At 38.0% G+C, this 12,141-nt stretch overlaps 1 protein-coding gene across 7 annotated transcripts in view; it reads left to right on the forward strand.

Moving 5' to 3' along the window:
- The window catches only part of COL8A1 (collagen type VIII alpha 1 chain), a 160,496-nt gene that overhangs the window by 41,277 nt on the left and 107,078 nt on the right, over window positions 1-12,141 (forward strand). For 3 of the 7 annotated variants that reach the window (XM_024355582.2, XM_024355583.2, XM_063806939.1), the window contains one exon: window positions 11,579-11,748. The exons of the other annotated variants lie outside the window; for them this stretch is intronic. The gene's annotated coding sequence lies outside the window, so the exon portion shown is untranslated. The remainder of the gene's footprint in view (window positions 1-11,578; window positions 11,749-12,141) is intronic. 7 annotated transcript variants of the gene reach the window in all.

Consider the following 12,141-nt stretch of genomic DNA (forward strand, 5'->3'; position numbering starts at 1 on the left):
CAAGATTAATAGCTGTAGCTGAAAGATACATAAATATGGATTGGGGTGTATTTTTAATATCCACAAAAACTTCCATTCCTGAGTTACTTCATTAGCAACTGTTACTTCAACCATCTCGGTTGAGGTTTTCCAGTAATTCTAGGTCAGCAATTATGGACCCTACTTATTTTCTTTTTTTTTTATTATACTTTAAGTTCTAGGGTACATGTGCACAATGTGCAGGTCTGTTACATATGTATACATGTGCCATGTTGGTGTGCTGCACCCATTAACTCATCATTTACATTAGGTATATCTCCTAATGCTATCCCTCCCACCTCCCCCAACCCCACGACAGGCCCCGGTGTGTGACGTTCCCCTTCCTGTGTCCAAGTGTTCTCATTGTTCAATTCCCACCTATGAGTGAGAACAGGTGGTGTTTGGTTTTCTGTCTTTGCGATAGTTTGCTCAGAATGATGGTTTCCAGCTTCATCTATGTCCCTACAAAGGACATGAACTCATTCTTTTTATGGCTGCATAGAATTCCATGGTGTATATGTGCCACATTTTCTTAATCCAGTCTACCATTGATGGACATTTGGGTTGGTTCCAAGTCTTTGCTATTGTGAATAGTGCCACAATAAACATACATGTGCATGTGTCTTTATAGCAGCATGATTTATAATCCTTTGGGTATATACCCAGTAATGGGATGGCTGGGTCAAATGGTATTTCTAGTTCTAGATCCTTAAGGAATCGCCACACTGTCTTCCACAATGGTTGAACTAGTTTACAGTCCCACCAACAGTGTAAAAGTGTTCCTATTTCTCCACATCCTCTCTAGCACCTGTTGTTTCCTGACTTTTGAATGATTGCCATTCTAACTGGTGTGAGATGGTATCTCATTGTGGTTTTGATTTGCATTTCTGTATACTACAAGGCTCCAGTAACCAAAACAGCATGGTACTGGTACCAAAACAGAGATATAGACCAATGGAACAGAACGGAGCCCTCAGAAATAATACCACACATCTACAACCATCTGATCTTTGACAAACCTTACAGAAACAAGAAATGGAGAAAGGATTCCCTATTTAATAAATGGTGCTAGAAAAACTGGCTAGCCATATGTAGAAAGCTGAAACTGGATCCCTTCCTTACACCTTATACAAAAATTAATTCAAGATGGATTGAAGACTTAAATGTTAGACCTAAAACCCTAAAAACCCTAGAAGAAAACCTAGGCAATACTATTCAGGACATAGGCATGGGCAAGGACTTCATGACTAAAACACCAAAAGCAATGGCAACAAAAGCCAAAATTGACAAATGGGATCTAATTAAACTAAAGAGCTTCTGCACAGCAAAATAAACTACCATCAGAGTGAACAGGCAACCTACAGAATGGGAGAAAATTTTTACAATCTATCCATCTGACAAAGGGCTAATATCCAGAATCTGCAAAGAACTTAAACAAATTTACAAGAAAAAAGATCAAACAACCCCATCAAAAAGTGGGTGAGGGATATGAACAGACACTTCTCAAAAGCAGACCCTACTTATTTGCTGAGAAAAATCTCTTGTATTTTCCATCCGTAAAATTTTGACACCAGTGGCCTTGTTCCATAGGGTCCAAAGGAGACTGAAAGATTGGAGGGAGGAATTAAAAAAAAGATTTATGAAGAAAGTTTAAAGGAGGTAGAAAGAGTTTGAGTGGGGAGTGTATTTAGTCTAGAAACAAAAACTATGAAGTGTGGCTTAATAAAAGTCATCAAGAATATGAAAGACCAGCTGCTCTCTATTTCCTCAAAGACTAAAACACAAGAAGACTGCTTTCAATTACAACAGCAGGTGGTGCTTTGGGTTAGACCCAAATTATTTTCTGGTTGGGTACCTGAAACAAGTCACTAACGGAGATTTTCACCACTTTAAGACTAAGACAGATATGAGGCTAATATTCGCTCATGTGTATGAAGGGCTTCTATACTGAGGCTTGTGCTAAGTATATTACATTGGTTATCATCTTTCATTCACAACAGCCCTGTAAAAAAAGTGTTACCACTATTCTCATTTTGGAGATGAGAAGACTAAGAGTCATCACATGGCTAGCAAGCAGCAGAGTGTGATATGCAACCAGGGTGTTGGACTCCAGAGCCAGCTCTCTTCACCATGAGGCTCTGCTGCCCCTCTGAGATGGAATGAGTCTCACATAATTAGCTGCAGTTTTCTTTGGAATAAGAAAGGGAAACTATTGAATTTAACTTTCAAATGTAGGAAGGCCTTTTATACAAATCCGAAGTTCTCCATCTCTACCAACTGTGAAATAATTAGAAGTGCCGGCCGGGTTCGGTGGGTCATGCCTGTAATCCCAGCACTTTCGGAGGCCAAGGCGGGAGGATGACTTGAGGGCAGGAGTTCAAGACCAGCTTGGGCAACATGGTGAAACCTTGTCTCTACTAAAAAACAAAAAGAATTAGCTGGGCCTGGCGGTGCACGCCTGTAATCCCAGCTACTCGGGAGTCTGAGGTGGCAGAGTGGCTTGAGCCCTGGGTGGTCAAGGCTGCAGTGAGCCAAGATTGTGCCACTGCACTCCAGCCTGGATGACAGAGCAAGACCCTGTCTCAATAATAATAATAATGATAATAATTAGAAGTGTCTTAAGCATGCTTTTGTCACAGTATTATAATCACCTGCTCACTAACAGGGACATGTAACATGTTACATCATGATTCTGTATTATAAATATTTTAAATCCTTATAAGGTTGGGGTACTTCTGGTCTGACTTTTATGTTCAGAATTAAGTAAAAGGAATGTGAAATTAAAAAAAAAAAAAAAAGAAGTGCCTTAAGTGGTTTAGAGTTGTAGAAAGATCATAGAACATATAAGCTCTCACCAGCTTTGTGACCTCAGGCATCTCCGTTAAGCTCTCCAATGCTCAATTTCCTCTCTTACCTATTGAACAGTATCTGTTGAGCATGTACACTCTCACATCAGAAATTCAACGGTAAATAAAAGCTGAAAAATCAGAAAAATAATAACAACCACACAGCATTGTTGTGTTTAGCACTCAGTGAGCACAAGCTCCCTCCCCACTTTACCTTCTGTATAAGGGATTTAGGTTGCAGAGGAAAGAACTCACTGACATTAAGTGTGAAATATGCCACGAAGTGTAGAAAAATAGAATAGAGAATCATTATCTTCTGTATGAACTTTTTGAAAGTCCAGAGAGAAAAATCACCAGTAGGGTCATTGTTTGCTTTCTCCTTTGTATGTTCAGAATTAAATAACATGAATGTGAAATTTTTTAAAAAGAAGTGCCTTAAGTGGTTTGGAGTTGTAGAATTCTCATAGAATTTTTTCATAGCTTTATTATAGTACTTATCATATTTTAATTATTTTTACATGCCTTTCTCCCCCATAAGACTCTATATTCTACAAGTCAAAGTCTGTCCTTTGCTCCTTTCCATATTTACCAAAATTGTATCCAGCCAGGGCTTGGCACATAATAGCTACCAATAAAATATCTGTTAAAGAATGATTGAATAAAAAATAAATAAATGAAAGTTCTCAGCTGGAAAAGAAGGAAAAGAAAATCACAGGAGATAATATATAAACTGGAACTTATTTCACAAACTAAGACGTATTTCATTGAAAATAAGACTTTTCATTGAAAATGGAAATAAGTTTTTGTTTCATTTAGATGTGGAAAGACCTATAATTAGGCACAATGTGTAAGCATCCCTCATGATTGTTTAAAACTTCAGAACTCTCTTTTTGGCAGCTCTTGAGGGACAGGATAAATTTTAGGGTTTTTTTTCAAAGGAGTGGGTTGTCCTTCTGGGAAGCAGGTGGATAGGACCACAAGATTTCTTCCAGCCTGAGCTTCAGTGACTCAGTAATTCTAAATGAACCCTCAGGAATCCTCTCAATCAAATGATTCTTTCCAGTTACCCTGACTGTGCCACAAACAAGCTCACATTGAAAGAAAAGCCCAAATACTTAACCCAATATTGTCATATTGCAAACATTCTGTTTTTACCTAAGTGCATGCTTTCAGCCCAACAGAAGTGCTGTGACTGGACTTTGTCTCTATAAGACCAAAACAATAAGCTAAAAAAAAAATCAACATTTCATGAAATTAGGTTTAGGGGCCAAAAACTGAAATGAAGTTTTAGTTTGTTTGTTTGTTTTGTTCTGTTTTAGTGAATTGACTATGTACACTGTTCAGAGCGGTCAAACAGGTCCAGGTTCTGATTCTTGGATGCTACTTCAGTGCTCAGTGCTCTCGGGTCTGAAATCCCATGATGTTCTGCACTTGTTTGGGCCTGTCATGTAGCAGGTGATGGAAGGCCACCATGCCACCGAATCAAATTTAGAGCATGAATTTACAAGAAGGGCTCTCTTCTCAAATTTAGTCACTGTGTAATGAGCTCCTCCTGGGTGCCTAGTACTGTACTGGACATTTTATATATATTCTCTATATCCCTAAAAACAATCTTGTAAGGCAAGGGTCATTATTTCTATTTTAAATGTGTAACATTGGACAAATTTCCCAAGGCTATCTGTCTAGCTACCAGGTTAGAGTCAGGATTCAGACTCAAATGTATCTCTCTGCTTGCCTTCCTAAAGCAGGAGGGTTGGGGTACTGGCATCATTTATTGGCATTTGATCCTGAAAGCTGTAAAAAGATAGAACAGTATACATAAGGCATATTGAATGAGCAATTGTTAATCTTTAGTAAGAGTTTATCACTCAATTCAACCCAGTTGTACATCTTTTTCCTGCTGAAATGGACAGTAGTCAGATCTCAATAACCCGTTTCCCATTGCTATTTGTGAATTGTCAGTATTTATTTTAATGATGGAATCATTTCTTAAGGTAGAGTTGTATGTTTACTTTATAATGTCTGAATTTGGCTCCTTGTAGAGTAATTTTCTGAACGGGAATTGTGCTTCCATTACCTAATTGCAAAAAGTTGCCAAAATTTAAAAAGGCACTGGGAAGAAGAGGCGGTACAAGAATTCAAGTGGATCTCAAGGTCTCACTCTTAAAAGAAATGGAAATATTTTTGGACTGGATTAGCATGACTGAATTATCATCCTATTTGCTGGCGTAATTGCAGCTGGGAGGGGAGAATGAAAGGCATTGCTTTTCTACCCACTTCCTCCAGTGATACTTAAAACTGAACTATGCTATTCATAAAGTAAATCTTTCTGAGTAGTTTGCAGATTTTACCATCTTTAAAAATGTTAATATACCATTTTAGTGCCTCATTCTGAGGAATAAATTTATTCTTAATATAATAAAAACTCAGAAAAAATGACATCAACCAACTAAAATGAAAGCTCAGACTCTAAGAAAACAAATGCAGATGATGCAAAATGCAGCATTGGAAGCTAATGGAAAGGAATACTTCTTAACACTGTCTTACCATCATCCAAAGCAATGAGAAGGAATAAGAATTTACATGCTTTTGGTATGCCCCAAATCTTAATATCTTCCAAATGCCATATATTTCAGGCTTCTACTTTTAATTCTCTATGTAGAATCATGAAATAATATTATTTTAGTCACATTATACTGGATAGTAAAGTTAATATATTATTTCTATCCTCGCTAATCTTATGTCTTTTTTAGTTTCTGCATGATCTTAGAAATTTGATAAATATAAATGTGTCAACGTGAAGTTAAGAAGTGAGACTCACCCGTCCCTGCACAGTCTATACTATGCCCTTTCGCAATAGGTATTTTTTCTACCTTTTCTCTCTGTCTCATGTTATGGAATTGTAGAGTCTTTTTATTAATTCTCCTATGTTGGTTTTCCATTTAGAATTCTTCTTCTGATACCTTTCCACATAGTGTAAATGATTTTGTTTTCAATCCATACATACAGAACTTTCCTCTGGATACTAAAAGCCTATGGCCAAATCATGTTGATTTTATTTATTTAAGTTTATAATATGGTAATAAATAGAGTAAGTTCTTAATAAGAGTGCTAGTTTATTTACCATGGCAGTTCTCTGTGATTAAATAAATATGAATATAATAGTCAGACTACTTTACCCATGTGAGGCACATAGCAAGGGAGTTGGCAACATTTTTAACCATATGAGAGGTTTTATTTTTATCTTTGTTGTTTTCAATATTACATAAAATACTTTTGGCTCTAATAAATCTTAATATTATCTCCCTCATCAAGTAGTAGGACAAAATCTCCTACAGGTAGCTAGCTTTGAAAAATCCACACAAAACCAAAATCATTGTAATCAATTGTAACCAAGCATCAACTCACTTCATCAGAACTAATCACATAGCCCTAAATAAGTCCTAAAATTTCCCAGACAATGCATAGTAAATTTAAACAACATGTCGCATCCTCAAAATAATAATAGAACCATTTTTTACCATTAGTTACATTTTTTACCAAAGACCTGCAGACATCTTTTAATATAATTTACTACAATACACTATGTGATACTAATGATACATTTCATTCAACTTAGTATAAACCTTGTTAACAATGTATGAAAACAAAGAAAAGAGAACAATAAAGTAGCTAATCATTTATTTCACTCCAAGTTGCTTTATTTAATAGATTTCAGAGAGAGTAAATTTAGAGAAAGATTGAATTCACAAAGGAGGAAAGACCCTGGGGAGAGGGTCTTATGAAAACCAGAAGTCAAAGAAATGCCTTCCTTATCCTATCCTAAGAAGAACAGTGAAGATTCGGTAGGAGGTCTCTCAAGGCCCAGAGGCAAAGGAATACAGTCTTCAGAGCAAGAGAACATTAGGAGCAAGTGGACTGGACCACACAGTGGGCACTCCAGCTATAAGTGCTCAGTGTGATCATCACAATGACTTTGGCGGAGCTCTATAACTGCTCATCTCTTATTACTTTTTTTCTTTTTTAAGACAGGGCCTCACTCTGTCGCCCAGTGGCGTGATCACAGCTCACTGTGGCCTCAGCCTCCCTAGCCTTAGGTGATCCTCCCATCTCAGCCTCCCAAGTAGGTGGGACTACAGGCACATGCCACCATGCCTGGCTAATTTTTGTTTGTTTGTTTTTGGGGGGGTTCTCTTTGTTTGTTTTTGAGACAGAGTCTCACTCTTGCTGCCCAGGCTGCAGAGCAATGACACGATCTTGGCTCACTGCAACCCCTGCCTCCCTCCCAAAGTGCTGGGATTACAGGCATGAGCCATTGCACCCGGCCAATTTTTTTGTTTTTTATAGAGTAGGGAGTTTCGCTATGTTGCCCGGGCTGGTCTTGAACCCCTGCACTCAAGTGATCCTCCTGCCTTAGTCTCCCAAAGTGCTGGGATTACAGGCATGAGCCACGGCATCCGGCCTGTAACTGCCCATCTCTGAAAATCCAAAGGCAATGTGGAGCCACCTAGCGGCAGACCAACCAATGGTTTCCAGGTCAAAGAATTAAAATTCAAATCTTTCCTCAACTACTTATTGCCTTTTTGACATTAGACAAGTCACTGAAACTCTTTTAGCCCATATTTCCTAATCTGCAAAATATTGATAATAATAGTGTTTGTGCTAAGGATTGTAAGATAATGGAGGCAAAATGCACTTTGTGTGCTGTTAGGCATCATGCAAATATTACTTATCCTTATCTGTTTGTGTGTGTGTGTGTAAAACTTTCACATGTCACAAATGGAGAGGAGTAGATGAGAGAATTGCACTCCATGTGATGAGGTTGAGAGTGGGGAGCTATGCCTGGGCAGGAGGCTGCGGATGTGCACACCAGAGCACCTAGGAATATATACACTAGGTGCTGGCAGTATAAGACTCTGCTGTGCTCTTAGTATCATCCAACTGCTTGCACACGTAGCTGATACAGACCAGGGAAAACTGACACCATCTTTATTCAGGGTTCAAACTGAAAAGCAGCATTTCAGTGAGGACTTGGTGAGAAATGTATTATACTAATAACATTATAATAACAACCAACTTAACATAGTTGTAAAAATTAATGAAACCATTTAAGCAAGAGCATAATAAATGTTTATCATTTTGGCAATTTTGCAACTAGTTGTTCAGCTACTGTCAATAGTTCCTTGTACTCTGCATCTTCCAACATACTTGATGGATTATTATCCCCATAAAGTGCCCGTAAAAGAAAGCAGCTCAAGAGAGTTGGCTTATTTAGGATTCTATCGACCAGCTGTTACATCCACCAGCACTTCACCCGTATGATCATCAATATTCATGCAAAATCCCAAAATGCCTCCCAAACCTTTAAGGGAATAAAATGTTCCAAATAGCTATAAGTTTAGCTGTGTTTTGTGTTTTAATACAATGAAAATATGAAATCTATGTTATATGTGGAAACACATATCTACTCTCAAATTATGCCAAATGATAATGTATTTATTGCTTACTGTTGTAACAAACTACCACAAATGTAGCGTCATCGAACAACACAAATTTAGTATCTTACCATTCTGGAGATCAGAAATCCACAAAAGTTTTACAGAGCTAAAACCAAGGTGTCAATAAGGCTGCATTCCTTCTGGTGGCTCCTGGGGCAAATGTTTCCTCGTCTTTCCAGCTTCTGAAGCTGCCTGCATTTTTTACCTTGTGGACTCTTCTTCCAACTTCAGAGCGCATCGCTCAAACCTCTGCTTTCAGCATCACATCTTCCTTTCTGACTTTTACCCTCCCTCTATAAGAACCCTGGTGATCAGATTGGGCCCACCCAAGCAATCCAGGATAGTCACCCAATCTCAGGATCTCAAGATCCTTAACTTAATACACCTGCAAAGTCCCCTTTGCCATGGAAAACAATATATTCATAGATTCTGGGGACTGAGACATGAACATTTTGGGAGGTTCATTATTCAGCATGCCACGGCTAGTTTACTGTATTATTATTACTTCATCTCTGAAGGAAAATAATGCATTGGCAGCATTAAAAATTTTGTTCAACTATGCCCAATGAGCCCGTGTGATTGAGCTCCGTAATCATCATGTTCAATTCTTCCTGCCTAAGTCAGTCCAACTCAGGATTTCTCACCCTCAGCACTATTGAAATTTGGACCAGATATTTCTTTGCTGTAGGAGGCTGACCTGTGCATTGTGAGAGTTTTAGAAACATCCCTGGACTTTTACTAGATGCCCATAGACATTCTCCCCTCCCCAGCTGTGACAATCAAAAGTATCTCCACACATAGCCAAATGTCCCATAGATGGACAAAAATCACCCTCAATAGAGAACCACTGTTCTACACAGAAAGCAGCCAAATTATTGTAATGGCCCCTTTAAGGCAATAACTCTTAGAAAGCAAAAGATCCAGCGATATTAATTAATGACTAATTTAAAAGGGCAAGTGTAAGTCATTTATCTTAGCATTTTTGGCTAAATTTACTACTAATTTTATTCGTCCAAGGAAGTAAGAGTTGAGTTTTATTCACTGACACTAACTCATGGCCTGTTCGAGTGTAGGGTTACACATGAGGCATTTAATTCTTTGGATATCAGACTAAGAGTAGAAACTTAGTATGCAACGTCTCCAAAAGCTGTGAGCCCTTAGTGGCAGGAATCAAGTCATACTGTCTTTGTTTCCACAGACCATAATCTCCTCAATCTTAACCCAGCATTATTTCCATTATACTGTGATTGTTCTCAGGCACAGAGGTGATAGCATCTCTAAAAAGATACAGACCAGGCCCTGGAACCCATTTCTTGGTTAATCCCCTAGGCATTAATTCCCAAGCTTTAGTCATTTGTACACTTCTTTTCATAATTTTTGCCGTTATTTATTTGGAATTTATCTTTAAATTGACTTACTTTTTTAAACATAAATACTACTTTAGCAATATGTAATTCTTCTAAAACACATTAAATTAAATATATGGCTATAAATTATTTAACATTCATCCACGTGCCATTTAAAAGTTTCTCAATATTAGATGCACATATGATACTTTGAAAAACACAGACCTGGATGCAACCAACATCAGCAAAGCCTGAATTTTTAACTTTGAACTCTAAAAATGTCTTCCCATCTATTCAACTTCCTCACAGACGAGAGAACAGCAAAGGACAGTGAACCAAACTGCTCATGGAGAAATGCTGAAAGCGGTCACACCCAGAAAGACAAACTCGGGCTACTGTTTACACACTTTACCTAAAAATCTTCCTTTTTATTTTTCTTTAAAATATGACAGTTAAAATGCATGCCCTTAAAAACCAGCATTTCCAAACAATTTTTACTGACACATTCCACATAAGACATCAGCCCGATAACTATAGACAAAGCAAACTGAAAAATTAGCATTTCCCAAAGTGTATGCCACCGTTTGTTAGTTCTACAGGATCTTAATAGGCATTACATGAGGAAGAGTCGGTGGAGAATGGGGTAAGATCTGTGGTCAAATAGGATTAGGAAATGTTATTAAACAAAGTTAAAATGACATATTTATTACAAAACTTCTGATACTTTAATATTCTTCTGTGCTTTGTGAAACTTAAAGGAAAATATATATTAATCAGTCAGTCCTAAATTTATGTGATAAAAAACATTTTTTTCTCTAAGAGCATTTCATGAGACTAATGTTCTAAGGAATGTATTTTGGGAAATCCTGATCTACCTAGATTAGAAAAAAATTTATTTTCCTCAGATGAAGGTGGGAACAAATTCTAGGGTAATGGATATTTTAAAATGCATTCTACCTTAGTTTTTAAAGTCCCTAGAGGTACAGGCTGTCTTTTCTTGATTAACTTTGATAATCACTGCCTTGCACCCCCAGGGACTCAAAAAATATTATTGGATGTGGATGATGAACATGAAAGCCAATGTGGCAGTTATTTTACTGGTGGTAGCATGGTTTGTATTGGCTAACTCTTTGCTTTGAGAAGTAATTAACTTTCATTTTATCTTAACTCATAATGTTCCACAGAATGTGGGCCCTAGTAATCTAAAATCAATCTTTGTTGTAGCTGATATCACCTGAGGAGCATAAATGGACAGCTGTTAAAATTCATGGAATCAGCAAACAGGATATTTTCCCTGGAGGACTCTTACTTCCTCTCTGTGCACAATGCACAAACCTGCAAGAGGAATTCTAAATGGAGATTAAAGCCATGAAATTAGTTAATGTAACAAATTTAATTTTCCTAACAACCACAGTTGACCCCTGAACAATGTGGATTTGAATTGCAAGGGTCTGCTTATACATGAATTTTTTCAACCAAGCACAGCTTGAAAATTCAGTATTCACAGGATACCAAAAGGCTGACTTTTCCTGTATGCAAGTTCTGCAGGGCTGATGGCGGGCTTGAGCATGCACGAATTTCTAGAACCAATCCTCTGGGTATACCAAGGGATGACTGTGTTGCCTATGGTTTGAGGTGAAATTGTGAAAGTGAATGAGATAATGTGGCCAAAATACTGAGCCCAGAACGCCTTCTAAGACAGGTGAACCACAAAATGTCATCCTCAAATGGCTTTTAGCAGCAGAAGCCATATGAGAGATGTAGCAAGTGATATTGTCATCAAACTGATAGTCATGATACCATGAATTCTTATATAGGGTGTACTACCCAACTGTTGTGTGAGCTTGGGTAAATCACTTTGCTTTTCTAGGATCCAGTTTCACCTATGGAATGAGAAAGCTGGGGAAGAAGTCATCTAGCATCTTGCTACTCAAAGTGTGGTCCATGGACCAGCAGCATCAGCATCACCTGGGATCTTCTTGGAAGAAATGTAGAAACTCAGGCCTCACCCCAGAATCTGCCTTTTTATAAGACCCCCAGGTGGGCCAGTACACAGGTTTGGTAACTCTGTTCCTGGCCCCTCAGACCACTCTCTATCTACCTCACTGCCACCCAGCCACCCTCATGGGGCTTCATTCTAAGGGAAGAATTAGCAGTGAGATTTTTTTTTTTAAAGCCTCTAGTAATCCAAGCCCTCTCTTTCAACAGGTAAGGTAACTGAGGCCCAGAGAGGTAAAGTTGATTTCCTGAAACCAAACAGCTAATTAGGAACAGAACCCAGATTTTGTTATTAGTTTTCCAGTGTGCTTTATTATAACGTTTCAAGAGAATGGTACCAAAGGGATAGGATCAAATTGCCAAGTGTTAATGTTACAACAAATGAATACCAATGCTTTCTTCTTGCAGAAAAGCCCCTTTTTAAGCCTAAAATGA

The sequence above is a fragment of the Pan troglodytes genome, chromosome 2 (genome assembly GCF_028858775.2).
Source record: "Pan troglodytes isolate AG18354 chromosome 2, NHGRI_mPanTro3-v2.0_pri, whole genome shotgun sequence".
NCBI classification, from domain to species: Eukaryota; Metazoa; Chordata; class Mammalia; order Primates; family Hominidae; genus Pan; species Pan troglodytes.